The following is a 14,448-nucleotide window of genomic DNA, read 5'->3' on the forward strand; positions in this document are numbered from 1 at the left end:
AATCAAGGAAACCCCCTCAATCAGGGGGTTAAAAACTTCAAATGGTCATCATTTTTAAACGTTAGGAGGTTATTCTACGAAATGTAAAACTTATCAATGAACACAAATTTAGCTGACATCAGTAAACAAATATTTTATTAGTTAAAAAGGGTTTTGACCATTGTTGCAACTGTAAAAATAAAAATCAAAGTTGTTTTGATTGAAAACAATTTCAATAACTGTTTTATTGCTTTGTACTTACTATACAATAAAATCCCAAAATTATCGCATTTGTTTTTACTAAAATATAATTGTAATAACTGCTGTATTCTTTTATATTTACAATACCAAAAAATTATCAAATTGTATTGTTTTGATGAAATACCTCAGCCGTAAAAAGTTACGCATGGTTTCTGTTGCGTGTTTAAAAAACCCTAAAACAAAAAGAGTAACACATGTCAATAACTGGGTTTCAATTAACTATTACTATTTGAAATAAATTATTAATATTTACCAAAACACCAATTAGAATCATAATGGTTTCACCATTACGGAAAAGTAGTATAATAATATACTCAGTATCTGTAACGAATATAAAAACCAGTAATAAACACATAAATTTTACTTTGAAACCTCATAGAACACGTATTAAAAATTAAACAACCTCTGAAATCAACGTGTTTTTGTTTTACACCTGGATTGCGACAAACTAAGAGTTTTAAAAAATCATCTCAGGTCAAACAAAAGTTATATATAAACCATCTAAATATACTATTGACTGAAAAAATATACAAAGATAAATAGTTTCTATTTAAGAAAATTCGTAAAAACTTTAAAAAATATTACTACTCAAAGTTAATTGAAAATGTTATTCAGCAAAGCTACATCTCTTTACTGCATCTGTTCCTTCATACTATAAAAGTTTTTTATTTATGTAGTTTTTTTCCTCGCACATCAGCAAAACCTCAAACTCTCACCCAAGTTAATGTTATCCTGACTCATACAATATACAACTTTTTAAGTTTTATAACATGAAGAAAAAGATGCTGTAAATGGATGTGGCTTTGCTGAATGACAAACCAAGCGAGTTTTGGTTAATCAAGCTAAAGATGATAGCTTGTTTGAGCAGCAACCATGATAGTATTTGTATATATGCCACGTATATACCAGTAATTAAGAAATAGTAAACGTATACATAAATTTATAATATATGAAACAATATAAATTTTTTTTTTATCCCCCGCTATCAACCTCTGCTAAACCTTTTTAAATTTTATTTAAAAAGGTTTAGCAGAGGTTGATAGCGGGGGTTTAGCAGGGAAATTTTATTCTATTTTTCTAAACTTTTATATTTTTATAGCATTTTATGTTTATAACAGAAATTTTAAAACAGTTTCTAACCCGGACACTTTAGAATTCCGAATTTGAAAGAGTTGATAACCCTGAGGGGTCCAGAAACCTTTTTGAACGTAAGGACTCTGGAACCCTTTTTTCAGTAACCCCATTTGTTACACTTTTTTTCTCGAGTGTTTCTGTACACTTTTTAGAACATTATTTTTTCTGGGTTTTGTACTAAAAAAAAAAAGTAGATTTGGATTTGTTACAACTTTCAAATGTTTTTGTTTTAAAACTTGCAGCTCAAATCAGTTATAGAATTATTTTCTCGTCTTTATGAAAAATAAAAATCTTTTTTTACGTAACGTATCATGTTCCGCAGACGCTTCCAACAATAAATACAAAATAAAATATTTGAAATATTTTTTTTTAAATATAAAAAAGGCATAAATAAGAATCTGCAAATTTTAGAAATCAAAACAGAAGAAATATTGTCGCAGATCAATACACAGAAGTAAATAGCGTAATGGTGGGAATTGATTTATCTATTTTGTTATGAAATGGCACAAATTACTTTAAGTGTACATTAGCTTAAGTATCAGTTGTTTGTTTGTTCAGTTCTTTAAGATTCATAGCAAGTAGACTTTTAAGAATTTAATAATAGGCTTTATTTATTTATAAGTTATTGTATGTTTTCTTAACAATGTTAATATACTTGTGGAATTTTCTTAATATGTTAATAAGCATGCTTTCTTTATTATATTAATAATTGATAACATAAACATTAATATAAAAAACACAAGGAATTAAAAATGTAATACTATTTTTATGTATGTATTGCAAATATGTTTTATTGTAATTGCCATTATTTGAATATAAAATTTAACTATGCTGATGATGTCGTGTACTAATCAAGTGTGTTTTGGAATTGTTTTTTCTCTGTTGCAGTATTTCTTACCGTTTTAGATCATTTCAAAATGGTAGATAATAAAAAAAAATTATCAAAAAAAAAATCACATTTTAACATCATAAATGCATAAGGGTTCTAGAACCCTTTTCGTTCAGAACTCTGGTTTAAGCAGTTCAAGAACCCGTCAGTTTCGAGAACCCGTTTCGCAATAGAGGTTCCAGAACCCGTTCTCCTAAACCACTTATTGACGGGATTAGGTACTGGTTCCGATCCCTGGTAAAAATAAAGCAGCGGAATGTTTCAGTTTTTGATGGTATTGTTGAAAGTATTAAAAGGACTAAAGCTTTTGTGTCTTAAACGTTTTTTAAGAAACATTTTTTTGCCCCACTAGGTAATCCCATGCCTATGTGGCTTAGCACTATTTACCACATAATTCCCTCTTTATTTAAAATAAATATTACTATTCTGGGCATACGAATTTGATGCTGTGATCCACTGTTCTACTTGGTTTAAAGTAGATTTTATTTACAACTTTTTGAAATAGTGAGCTAAACATGAAAGGGTAGTACTAAAGGCTAGTTACCCTTTCATTTTTTGCTTTGCCTTAATGCTTGACACCATTAGGTATCTTTTTCAGGTTATTTCAGGTTAGGAATAATACATACACACAAACACCACACACACACACACACACACACACACATACACACACACACACACACACACACACACACACACACACACACACACACACACACACACACAAACACACACACACACACACACACACGCACACACATAAACATACACAAATACACATATATATCTTTTTTAACAAATAAAAAATAATGTATTATGATTAATATTTGTTCTAATTAATTATCATAATACATTTAGTAATTAATGTACTTTTACCTTATAACACCACTATGTAACTAAAAACACCGCTGTTTTAACAACACTGTGTAACTAAAAACACCGTTGTTGCACCTCGCAACCTCTTTACAATTATAGTGACTTCTGATCCATTGATAAAATGTATAAATCTTTTTGTTTCATATTGTTAAATTGAGTGTAGGATTTATCTTCCACGCAGTGATCTTTCAATTATCAGATAACTATTTTATATTAAGATGAACCGCTAATTTTAAAATAAACCGCTTATCTTAGTATTACCAAAACATTTCTCTACAATTTTTTTAACTTTAGGCTTTAAAAATAACTAGCCAAAATATTTTATTAGCATCTAATGTATTAAAAGCTTTAAAAAATAGTTTCAAAACGAGTTATATAAAAGTATTCAAAATATTATATAAAATATACATTTTTGATATCTTTTGCTCATGCAATTCACGGTATTTTATTTATCTAATATAATAATCTAATTCATAATAATCTAATTCATGATAATATATACATCGATATCGTACATTTATTTAGTATTATTAAAGTACGTACAGTATCTTTGGTTTTTTTAAACCATGCACTAATATTTAATATAAAATGTTTTTTATGTTTTTTTATATTTACCCAGCCTAACCTTGTTTATACTCCTCCATTGAGATCAAATTAGTTTTACATTTAAAGTAATATACATTATTTATTATTATTGTTAAAACTCGATATTATTCATGTACTCTTCCGTTCTGTTTTAAGCACGCATAACTTTTTAGATAAAGAAGTTCGATTGAACCAAGAAGCTTTAATAAAGCTTCTTTTTTATTAAAGCTCCTTGGATTGAACCCTAACAAGAAGCTTATTGGACTGTGTATGCAATTTTGAAATCTCAAAAATTGTTAATTTTGAAAATCTAGAAATTTGTAAAAATATTGTAACAAAATTCAAACTTTCAACTTTTTACTAATTTTTTTTTTTTAATTTTAGGCAAAGTTTTGTGCTATTAAAAGCTCGTTTAAAAGTTTAAGTGTTTAATGAACAACTACAAAAATTATATTTTATAAGGAATTAAACTATTTACACCAAAAAATATAAATGATTAATTATTTTTTGTGTGTATAGACACAAAAAATATTTATTGATTAAATATTTTTTGTGCGAATTTAAAATGATTTAAACTTATTTCCTTATATAAATATATATATATATATATATATATATATATATATATATATATATATATATATATATATATATATATATATTTATATATACGTATATATATATATATATATATATATTAATTTTAATTCCTTATATATATATATATATATATATATATATATATATTAATTTTAACTCCTTATATATACCTCATATATATATATATATATATATATATGTATATATATATATATTAATTTTAATTCCTTATATATATATATATATATATATATATATATATATTAATTTTAACTCCTTATATATACCTCATATATATATATATATATATATATATATATATATATATATATATATATATATATATATGTATATATATATATATATATATATATATATATATATATATATATATATATATATATATATATTAATTTTAACTCCTTATATATACCTCATATATATATATATATATATATATATATATATATATATATATATATATATATATATATATATATGTATATATATATATATATATATATATATATATATATATATATATATATATATATATATATATATATATATATATATATAAATAAGGGTTTCGAATTTCTAAAAAAAAAATTTTTTTTATTAAAAAAGTTTAGGCAAAATAAAACAAAATAAAATCTTTTGGTCTTAAAGACGAAAGATTTTTGTGTGAAATGAAGGAATAACAGAGTTATTAATAATGAATATCAAAAAATCAAAACCTGAAAAATATTTGTTAGGCCAAACGCTGGTGCAAAACTCTCTATTATTTGAATGGTGTTACTGTTTCTTGGTAGGTTTTGTGTTTTTTTACGAATGAATGTTTTTAAAGTGCTTTTGAGATTTATTGCTATGCCTATGGAATATTTTTAACAGGACTTTTAAACAATTAAAACTACTAGAATATTCAGTTAAGTTGATTAAAGAGCTTGCACGACTAATCCTAATATTGATAAGCTAGCTACGGATAAAAAACAAAAATTTTGTACTGCTAAATGCACGTTTTAAAAGTTTTTGCCGTGGCTTTTTGAGCTAAAATTCTATATTGGTCAAAGATCAGTTTAAAGTTTGCAAAAAAATTATCGAAATACTTTGGTATTTTGCATACCATCTAGTTTTGCATTGCAGAGGAACGTCTGCAGTGACGGATCTGGGGGAGATAGAGGTAAGCACCCCCACCAGAATCTAAAAGTTCTAAAAAGTCTTAGAAATGGAGGACCTTTTTTAGGAGACGCAAATGTCTCAAAATATGCAAAATACAAAAATATTTTAACATCCTCCCCTCCCCCTCCCCACCAAAAATTCCTGGATCTGTGACTGAACGTTTGGGAATAATTTTCTGCATTTTGAGTTCTCTCTAAAAAACTTTTTAGTAAACATTTTAGTTTCAATTGTATTTCTTGTGTTGACACAGCATTTAAGTTCTTGTGTTAAATACAACACTTAAGTGTTTTATTACTAAATTAAACGCAATTATATTTATTGTGTTGGGCACAACATAGAAAATTCTTTTTTTAAAAAGTGCAACTTACTTCAATGTACTCTGAAATAATTTGATTTTGTTATGCTTGAAGGTTTAGTGAATTCAATGAACTGAGTTTAGTTCAGTGAACTGTGGAATAATTTGAATATTTTTTTGTTTTAAGATTTGTGTCTATACTTTCAAGAGTGTGCCTTTTGAGAACCATTCCATTAAACTTTGATTTATGTTTTTATTGGTTAATTTCTAAGTACCATAAACTTTATAGCATAATGAATTGTATAAATAATGAATTATTGAATACATTAAGAAGGAAAACAAAATTGAATTAAAACATTAAATAAACTTTAAATTCTTATTTATTCAGTAAATAATACTTAAGATGGAAATAAATATATGCTAATCACGTCTTTTTATATTAATCTAGAAACCATCCAAATTATTTAAATTTTAAACTGAATTTTTGAAAACTATTAACATAGTTAAAATAGCATTATATTTTTTAAATAACGAAAAAAAAGTTTTTTTTTTCAAAAAAAAACAACCCTTTTTTTTGTGATTATCTACTTTAATAATACTATCTATACTAATCCAGTTTTAATTGTTTAACAATTTATAGTAATTTATTAAAGTGTAAGTAAGAATTTCATTCATCGAACAGTATTGAATACTGCTTTTTGTAATTTAGAATACATGTTTTAATTATCTATTTTAAATTGCATTCTAAAAAAAAGTTTTATTAATTCAGTTTAAAATTTACATATTTTAAAGATAAATTTTAAAAATATTTTTAAAAACTTATATATTTTACAGCTTTGTTCAAATAAATTTTAGAGTCTTAGAGTCGATTTATTACGCGATGTTTATAACAACAACAACAAAAAAAAAACTGCACTAAAACTGTAAAAAAAAGGAACAAATAAAACGAAACTGCATTAAAACGGTACAAAAATTTAAACCAAGAAAGATATATTTAAAATATTTTTTAAAATGATTATAATAAAAATATTATTAGATAATTATTATCATTTTACTGGTAAAAGATTACTACATCTGTCTAATAACATCTGTAGAGTAGTCCAAGATCATCTATACACTTTTGTTCAAAATCAAAATCATCTGTATTTTTTTTTTTACTCCAACAACATCTGTCTAATATCATCTGGATATTCAACGACCCTAAACAACATCTATAGGAAAATGTAACTACATCTAGTAATTTTTCAATAACATCTGGAAGAATTTCCGCCAGATGTAATTACTTCTGAAATAAACCTTATATGTAACTACATCTGGTTAAAATAATACAATATCATTTAACAAATTTTTACTAATGTAATTACATTAGTAATTACATCAGTAAAAACCAGAAAAATATTGTGTAGTTTTGTCTTAATATAATTTAAAAAATGTAACTACATCTGTAGAATCCACATATGCAGTTGAACAGATGTAGTTATTTTAAGATATTTAAAAAGATGTAGCTACATCTGACTTTGCAAAAAAGAATGTCTTTAGATATTTTTTTTCTCTGAAAAACTAATGCGTCATTTAAGTATTTGGTTAAGAAATGTAAAATTGCTACGTGATTCGACGTTTTCAAAAAGTTTTCCGTTTTTTTAAATAGATGTCACATAAGTAGTTAGCATCTTAAAGACTAATGTTATATTTAAAGTTAAATATAAACAAATAGATGCGACAACATGAAAAGAATATTACTAAAATATAAAAAATATGAGTAGATAAAAATGTACGTCGTTTAAGGTTACGTTGTAGTCAATAACAAGTTTATAAAGTTGCAAATTAATTTTTGTTCTAAAATTTAAAATAATTTTTTTGCTTTCAACCCTTACAACTTTAAAAATCATTTTGAAAGATTCTTTAAAAAATCCTTTAAAATCTCAAATGGAGTAAAAGGTGAAAGACACTATTCGAATTCTCACCGTATTTACATGCATATTTGATAATAAACATTAATTCCATTGTTAGCATTATTGAAAAAACACTTATTGCCTCCTTTTGACTGCACTTTTTTGTATTCTAATTAACTTTGATGGCTGCTAAATATAGTTAAAAAAATTAAAATTTGCCATTATTATATACGCAATGGAAAAATAATAAAATTGTGACGCAAGTTAAAAAAATACATTTAACAAAGCACTGACTCTCATTTCATTCAAAAATACCCACTCTTTAATGTCTCCCTTTTTTAATTTTCTTTTTCTAACTAATTAAAGTAAACTTACAATCAACAAGTTTTTAAACCAACATTGGCATTTCAAAACAAAGTTATGAATATTATCTCTGCTCTAGTGTTGGACGCGACATTTAAGTCTTTTATTACTTAGTTAAATACAGTTGCATTACTTGTATTGGACACAACATTAACAATATATTTTGTCTAAGTAATCAATTGCAAACTATGTTATTATACTACTAATAAAAAAAAGTTGCTGTATAAACCATTCACACGGACAGAGTTTTTTTTACATATGAATTATAGAGAAATTTAATTTCAAGCCTAAATTGAATTTAGTTTATCAAAAGACTAATTATTTAAAAGAAAAATTTTTTTGTTGCTGCATTTCCAATCTTTTTTCCTATGATGCAAAAACTTCTTTAATTAACTTGACAGGCTATGCAATATCTTATATAGATCTGACAGTATACGATTTAATCAAAGCCGCCGATGGATAAAATAAAATTACGAAACTGTTTGATTATTTTTCCAGCTAATTAACTAAGTTTATTTATTTTATCAAATAAGCTACAAAAATATTTCTGCTACATATATAAAAAAGAAAATAATGGCTTTCACAAACATTGGTCATGGTGCAAATTAACCGAACAATACTTTATATTTTTAAACTATCTATTTAATTTAACTGTTTACCTTTACCACTTTATGTTTATTTTTTTGGGAGTAAAGTTAAATAAACTTAAGTGTCAGCTGTGTGATTCTAGTGAGGCTGTTATAAAAAATTAAATGTTTCAATAAATTTTACCAAAGTCGGTTCATACTTTTGACAAATATCACTTTACACTGCATTTTAACATATTGATTAAAAAAGATATATGAAAGTACTTTTTAGTTAGTGTAATGAATATGAATGTGTATGAATTTATATCTCTTCATGTTAATCTGATTTAATTCCATTCCAAAATTTAATTCCATACAATTCATATTAAAATTTATTTTATGAGGAAAACAAAAGCACGTGGTTCAGAGCAATGATTGTGATTTTTAGGAAAATGCAAAAAAAAATTAAAAAAAGTTGTCTAATTTTGGTTGCAATATTTTTACTATATGGAGGATTGTACCAGATTATATTTCGTACGTGATTATTCTACGGAGCATGTTTTATGATTTGTTTGTATGCTAGCTTCAGTATTTCTACTTTGTATGATTTATTTCGTTTTTGTGAAATTTTTCGACCTTTTTTTGGGGGGTTTATGATTTTTAATTTTATGTAAGATTTCATGATTTTTGTAAAATTTTTCTGTTTTTTAAAAAAATTTACTAAGAATAAAAATATTTTCACAAACTTCTGAACTTACTGTATAAATCTACTGTACTACTGTGAATTCGGTGTGTTAACATTATACGTGCATTACACACGCAGTAATTTAAGCGTGAGATAAAATAACTATTGTATTTATTGAGAATTATCTAGAGAATTAAACTTTGTACCCAAAATTTTATAAATAAGTTAAGACAATATTAGCAAAGTAACGCAACATCAATATGACAACGTAGTCAATGACGACATTTAGTTCTGATTCATATATTATTGTGTGCGATAATTTTGATAAGCCGGCATCAGAAAAAAAATTTTTTAATATTATTCTCAATTTACTAGTATTTTATCAGAAAATGAAGTTCCTTTATCCTTTATTAACACAATTTCAAAGCTGAGGTGTTCAAAACCATTCCGTTGTAGATTTACAATGTAGATGGTCCGTCTGCACTTGCTCCTATATACTCTCAACATGAACATTAAGATAAGTATTGCCGTGAAATTATGATTGCTGTCATCGAGAACCTGAAAATTTATTTAAATAGTTTTATCTGATAATATAGTCAATATATCGATATTTTGTGGAAGATTATTTTTATGTTAGGTTGATGGTTGGAATCAACATGAACATAACAAAACAATATCACCCCTATAACATAATGTAACTCAAGAATATATACGCCCTGTTTAGTTAATATTCTAATCAAAAACGTTCAAGATTTAGAAAATAAATTTTAGTTGCTCCATCAAAAATATCCCGATACCATCGGGAAAAGAGTTTATAGTGTTTAGTATTAAAGAGTTTATAATTAGTGAAGAAAGCTGAAACCCTTGTAAAAGGAATGAGATGGAAAGCATTATTTTTCATTTAAATTTATTTCACCCAATATTAATTCCAAATTAAAAAAAGACCTCTACAAACTAATAGGAAAATACTCAGAATGTTTTAAATTAGTAATATTATTGATAAACAACGTTAAAAACTTTTAGCATTGGTATAATATGTTTCTATTTTTACAACTTTCTGATAAACACTTGTAGAAAGGTGTTAAACTTCAGATAGCATATTTTTAGCAGAAATAATAACTGATTGAACATCCAAAAAATGGATCAAAAATTACATTAGATTGTGGCACTTTTTTGCATCCATAATTATACAAACCTTCACTTTATTTTAGTATTTTGTTTTCAATGCTAGGTCCGGATGGTATACCATCCATGGCAGTTAACATAATAATATTAAAGAAAAGGTTTACTATAATTATTAAACGGCTGTTCCAATTTAATATAAACAATAAATCTCTTTTTTTTTTTGCCATATATATTTATAAAGGGGCAAGAAGAAGACATGATTTGTCTTACCACCTAGCCCCTTAGTCTATACCGTAAATATAAAATAACAAAAATTATAAAACGTAACACTATATAATATAAAACGCTCTATTTAGAAACTTATAAAGAGTGCTAAATATATAAATAGTTAGAAACTTATACAAAGCGTGTTTGTGCGCAGGTGAAGGGAGGGGGAATGAGAGGGAAAGTGGCTGGGTTGCCATACACTAAAGCTGCTACTGTGCTCATTATGACATTAACAAATGAATATAATTACGAAAGAAATAAAAGGCTATTACAAGTTCATAAACATTGTAGGTTTAATTCTGGTATAGCTATTCTATCTGGTGTGTCTGCTCTTATCAAATTTCATAAGAACACCTAATTTAAATCATATTCATTATACATTTATTTAATGACTAAAAATAATTACAAAAGAATAACTACATGATTGTGCTAAAATTCTTGCAAAGAAAACAACGCTTGATGCTTATTTAAAATGTTTGTTACACTGCAAATATTGTTGATATTACACGAGTTGATTGTAGCTAAAAACTGCGTGGATTTACTTTGTTAAATTATGTTGTTACAGCAATAACAATAACCACTGGTAAAATATTTGGTTAAGAACCAATAATACAAACATGAAAAGTCTTCTGAAACTAATGCTAAAAGATTAATCTTAACGCAGTTAAAGCAGTGAAATCATCACTCAATTCCTAATTAAATCATCGTGGCATTGCTCGTACAAGTAGGTGGAGGGGAGGAATTTGATGTTAAAGATAGCGAGTACGTGCGTGTTTTGACTATTTTTCGTTCTCAATTTCCGCTAAACTGGATTTTTAATTTAACAAAAGCATTGCATTTCACATTAAAAATTCGTATTAAATTATGCTTCAAAGAAATGTCGTGCATACTAAAGGTTATGTTTTATAAAATTAGGTCTTGGAGAAAAGGAGAGGGGTAATAATTTCGTAAAAAACAGTGCCTACGTATATAAAGAACGAGAAGACAAAGATCGCGAAAAGCATACAGATGCGTACAAGGGAAAAGGGTGTTTTAAATCAGCGGTTTTACTGCCTACGTACTTTATGCATGCTCCTTAAGAAGAACTTACTAAAAACTTACTTTGCAGTTGCCTTATAAATTTTTTAAATTTAGGTATGCGTCCTTATTAGTAAAAATTTTTATGGTTTTTTGATTACTTTTTTAGTTCTTTTTATCAATTACAAATGATATTATTAAGAGTTTTTTTACGAAAAAAATAATGTATTTTTTACCTGATGATTGCTAAACGCATGAAACTTTTAGTAGTAAAAATAATGTAGTTATTTGTATTTAATATCGTCAAAAAATCAATTATATAGCTCTGATATCATTCATCGAACACTCTAGCTGAATATATGCACACAGCAAAATTAAATTTACTTATACCGCTCCTTTCGCAAATTAGTTGAGCGCTCTACCGCATAGATTCCATACCATGGAGAAAATTAATTTTAACTACTCCTTAAAAAATATATCAATACCAGACAAAACTAGGTATAAACTGCAGCTAATAGAAAAAACAGAAAACTTCATCATGCGAATCCACTAAAAAACATTTTTTTATTTAAACAAAATTAAAGAGAACCAGTCAAAAACCAGTCGCGCTACCCCAGCGCAAAGAGTTGGAAAATTTTGAAAACGATTTACTCAATTTAATAAATCTTATAAAACTTAAAAAGATGCTCAGCGAATTTCAGAGTAAATTAAAAAGAGACATTAAATATAAAAAGCAACCCTAATTATTATTCGCTAACAAAACAAATGATATTTATCAAATTTTCAATCAGGAACACACTAAACTTCTTAACAAAAATATCATAAAAGCGTATAAAAAACCCCCACAGAAAGTCAAAAACTCAATTAACCTCGAAGCCAAGGATATAGCAAACACACTCAACTTAAGCAAACGAATAAATGTAATCGCAAAATCTGAAGCTTTTATTACACTAAAAAACCACAAAGGCTCATTCCAAAACAATAAACACTGCCGTCTATGGAACCCCGCCAAAAGTGAACTTGGTCACATAAGCAAAATTATGTGACCAAAATACCTTGACACTAAAAATAAAAAAAATGAGAACTGTATTAAATTTAAACCAATGGAAAAATACCAATGATGCAATCAAATGGTTTGAAAATATACCAGAAAAACAACTTTGCGTTTTTATTCAACTTGATATTGTTGATTTTTACCCCACTATTACATCAAAAATGCTAATACAATGCAATACTGTTTGCAAAAAAAACATACAAGTATTAGCGAAGAGAACATCAGAGTAATTAAACATTGCAGAAAGTCCTTGCTATTTTTTTAATAACGAAACATGGAAGAAAAGCTTAGCACATTCCTGCTTTGATGTTACAATCGGTTGTTTTGACGGTGCAGAAGTTTGCGAACTGGTAGGACCATATATATTAGAATCACTATCTAAAATAATAAGTAAAGAAGACGTTCGACTATATTGTGACAATGGTCTGGTGGTACTTCGTAAAATAACTGGATCACAAATTGATAGCATACGAAAAAATAAAGTTAGAGTTATAAAAATGATCGGTTTTAAAATAGAGATCCAAACAAACCTACCCGCAGCCAACTTTTTAGATGTATCCTTTAACTTAGAAAAAAACTCCTACCAACCTTTCAAAAAACCTAATGAATATCTACGTTACATCCACACTGATTCTAGCCATCCTCCGCAAGTCATAAAGCAAATCCCCATCACTATCAACGACAGATTATCACAAAATTTCTCAAATGAAAGAACATTTAATTTATCTATACCAGAATACGAAAATTATTTAAAAAGAAATGGCTTCAGTGGTTTTAATTTAAAGTATAACCCCCAAAAAAGAGAAAAATAGAAAAAAAAGGAAGTATAATATGGTTCAACCATAAGTGTAGTAAAAGCGTTTCTACGAGTGTTGGACATATCTTCCTAAACTTATTCGACAAATATTTTAATCGACAAATATTTTAATAAATAATTTAAATAACATCCCACCCCCTAAGTAAATTATTCAATCAAAGAACCATCAAAGTGAGTTACAGCTGCACCAAAAATATCGAAAGAATAATAAAAAGCCACAATAAGAAAACTAGTTCAGAAAGACCAAAAGAAAACTGCCCTATAATAGAAAAATGTAGAGCCTCTAATGTTATTTATTAATGTATTGTACCCCCTCCCCCCTCCCCCCCCCCCCCCACACACACACACACTCAAGAAAAAGTATATATTGGCCTAGCAGAAGGTGAATGGAAGGGCTAACCACAAACACTTATTCACTAACAAAAAGATGAAAAATTCAACCACCCTTTCAAAGTATATATGGCAGATAAAAGAAAACTTAAAAATAACACCCAAAGTAATCTGGTCAATAATTAAACAAGTGACCGCCTACAGCAATGTAACAAAAAAATGCTTTGCCCTCGTGAAAAACTTTCCATAATATCATACAAAGGTACGCAAGAATTATTAAATAAAAATTTTTTACCTGATGATTGCAAAACGCATGAAACTTTCAGTAGTAAAAATTATCTAGTTATTTTTATTTAATCTCGTCAATTAATCAATTATATATACACTGCAGGCCAAAAGTTTCCGGACGCTTGATATGTTTATATAAAAAGCTAAAATCTATCCTGTATCATTAAATTAATCAATAATATTATTTATAATACTTAAACTTACTAATTTTAGGTGTTTATGTAAGTTTGAGGTCAGTAATTGGGT

At 26.6% G+C, this 14,448-nt stretch overlaps 1 long non-coding RNA gene across 1 annotated transcript; it reads right to left on the reverse strand.

Annotated features, from left to right (window-relative positions):
- Positions 1-300: 300 nt before the first annotated feature.
- On the reverse strand, positions 301-7,996 carry LOC136075331 (uncharacterized). The gene is made up of 2 exons (XR_010635843.1): positions 7,763-7,996; positions 301-413 (listed from the first exon to the last, which is right to left on the reverse strand). It is a non-coding gene; the product is annotated as an uncharacterized LOC136075331 (long non-coding RNA).
- Positions 7,997-14,448: the final 6,452 nt, after the last annotated feature.

Source organism: Hydra vulgaris, chromosome 01 (genome assembly GCF_038396675.1).
Source record: "Hydra vulgaris chromosome 01, alternate assembly HydraT2T_AEP".
Lineage (NCBI taxonomy): Eukaryota > Metazoa > Cnidaria > Hydrozoa > Anthoathecata > Hydridae > Hydra > Hydra vulgaris.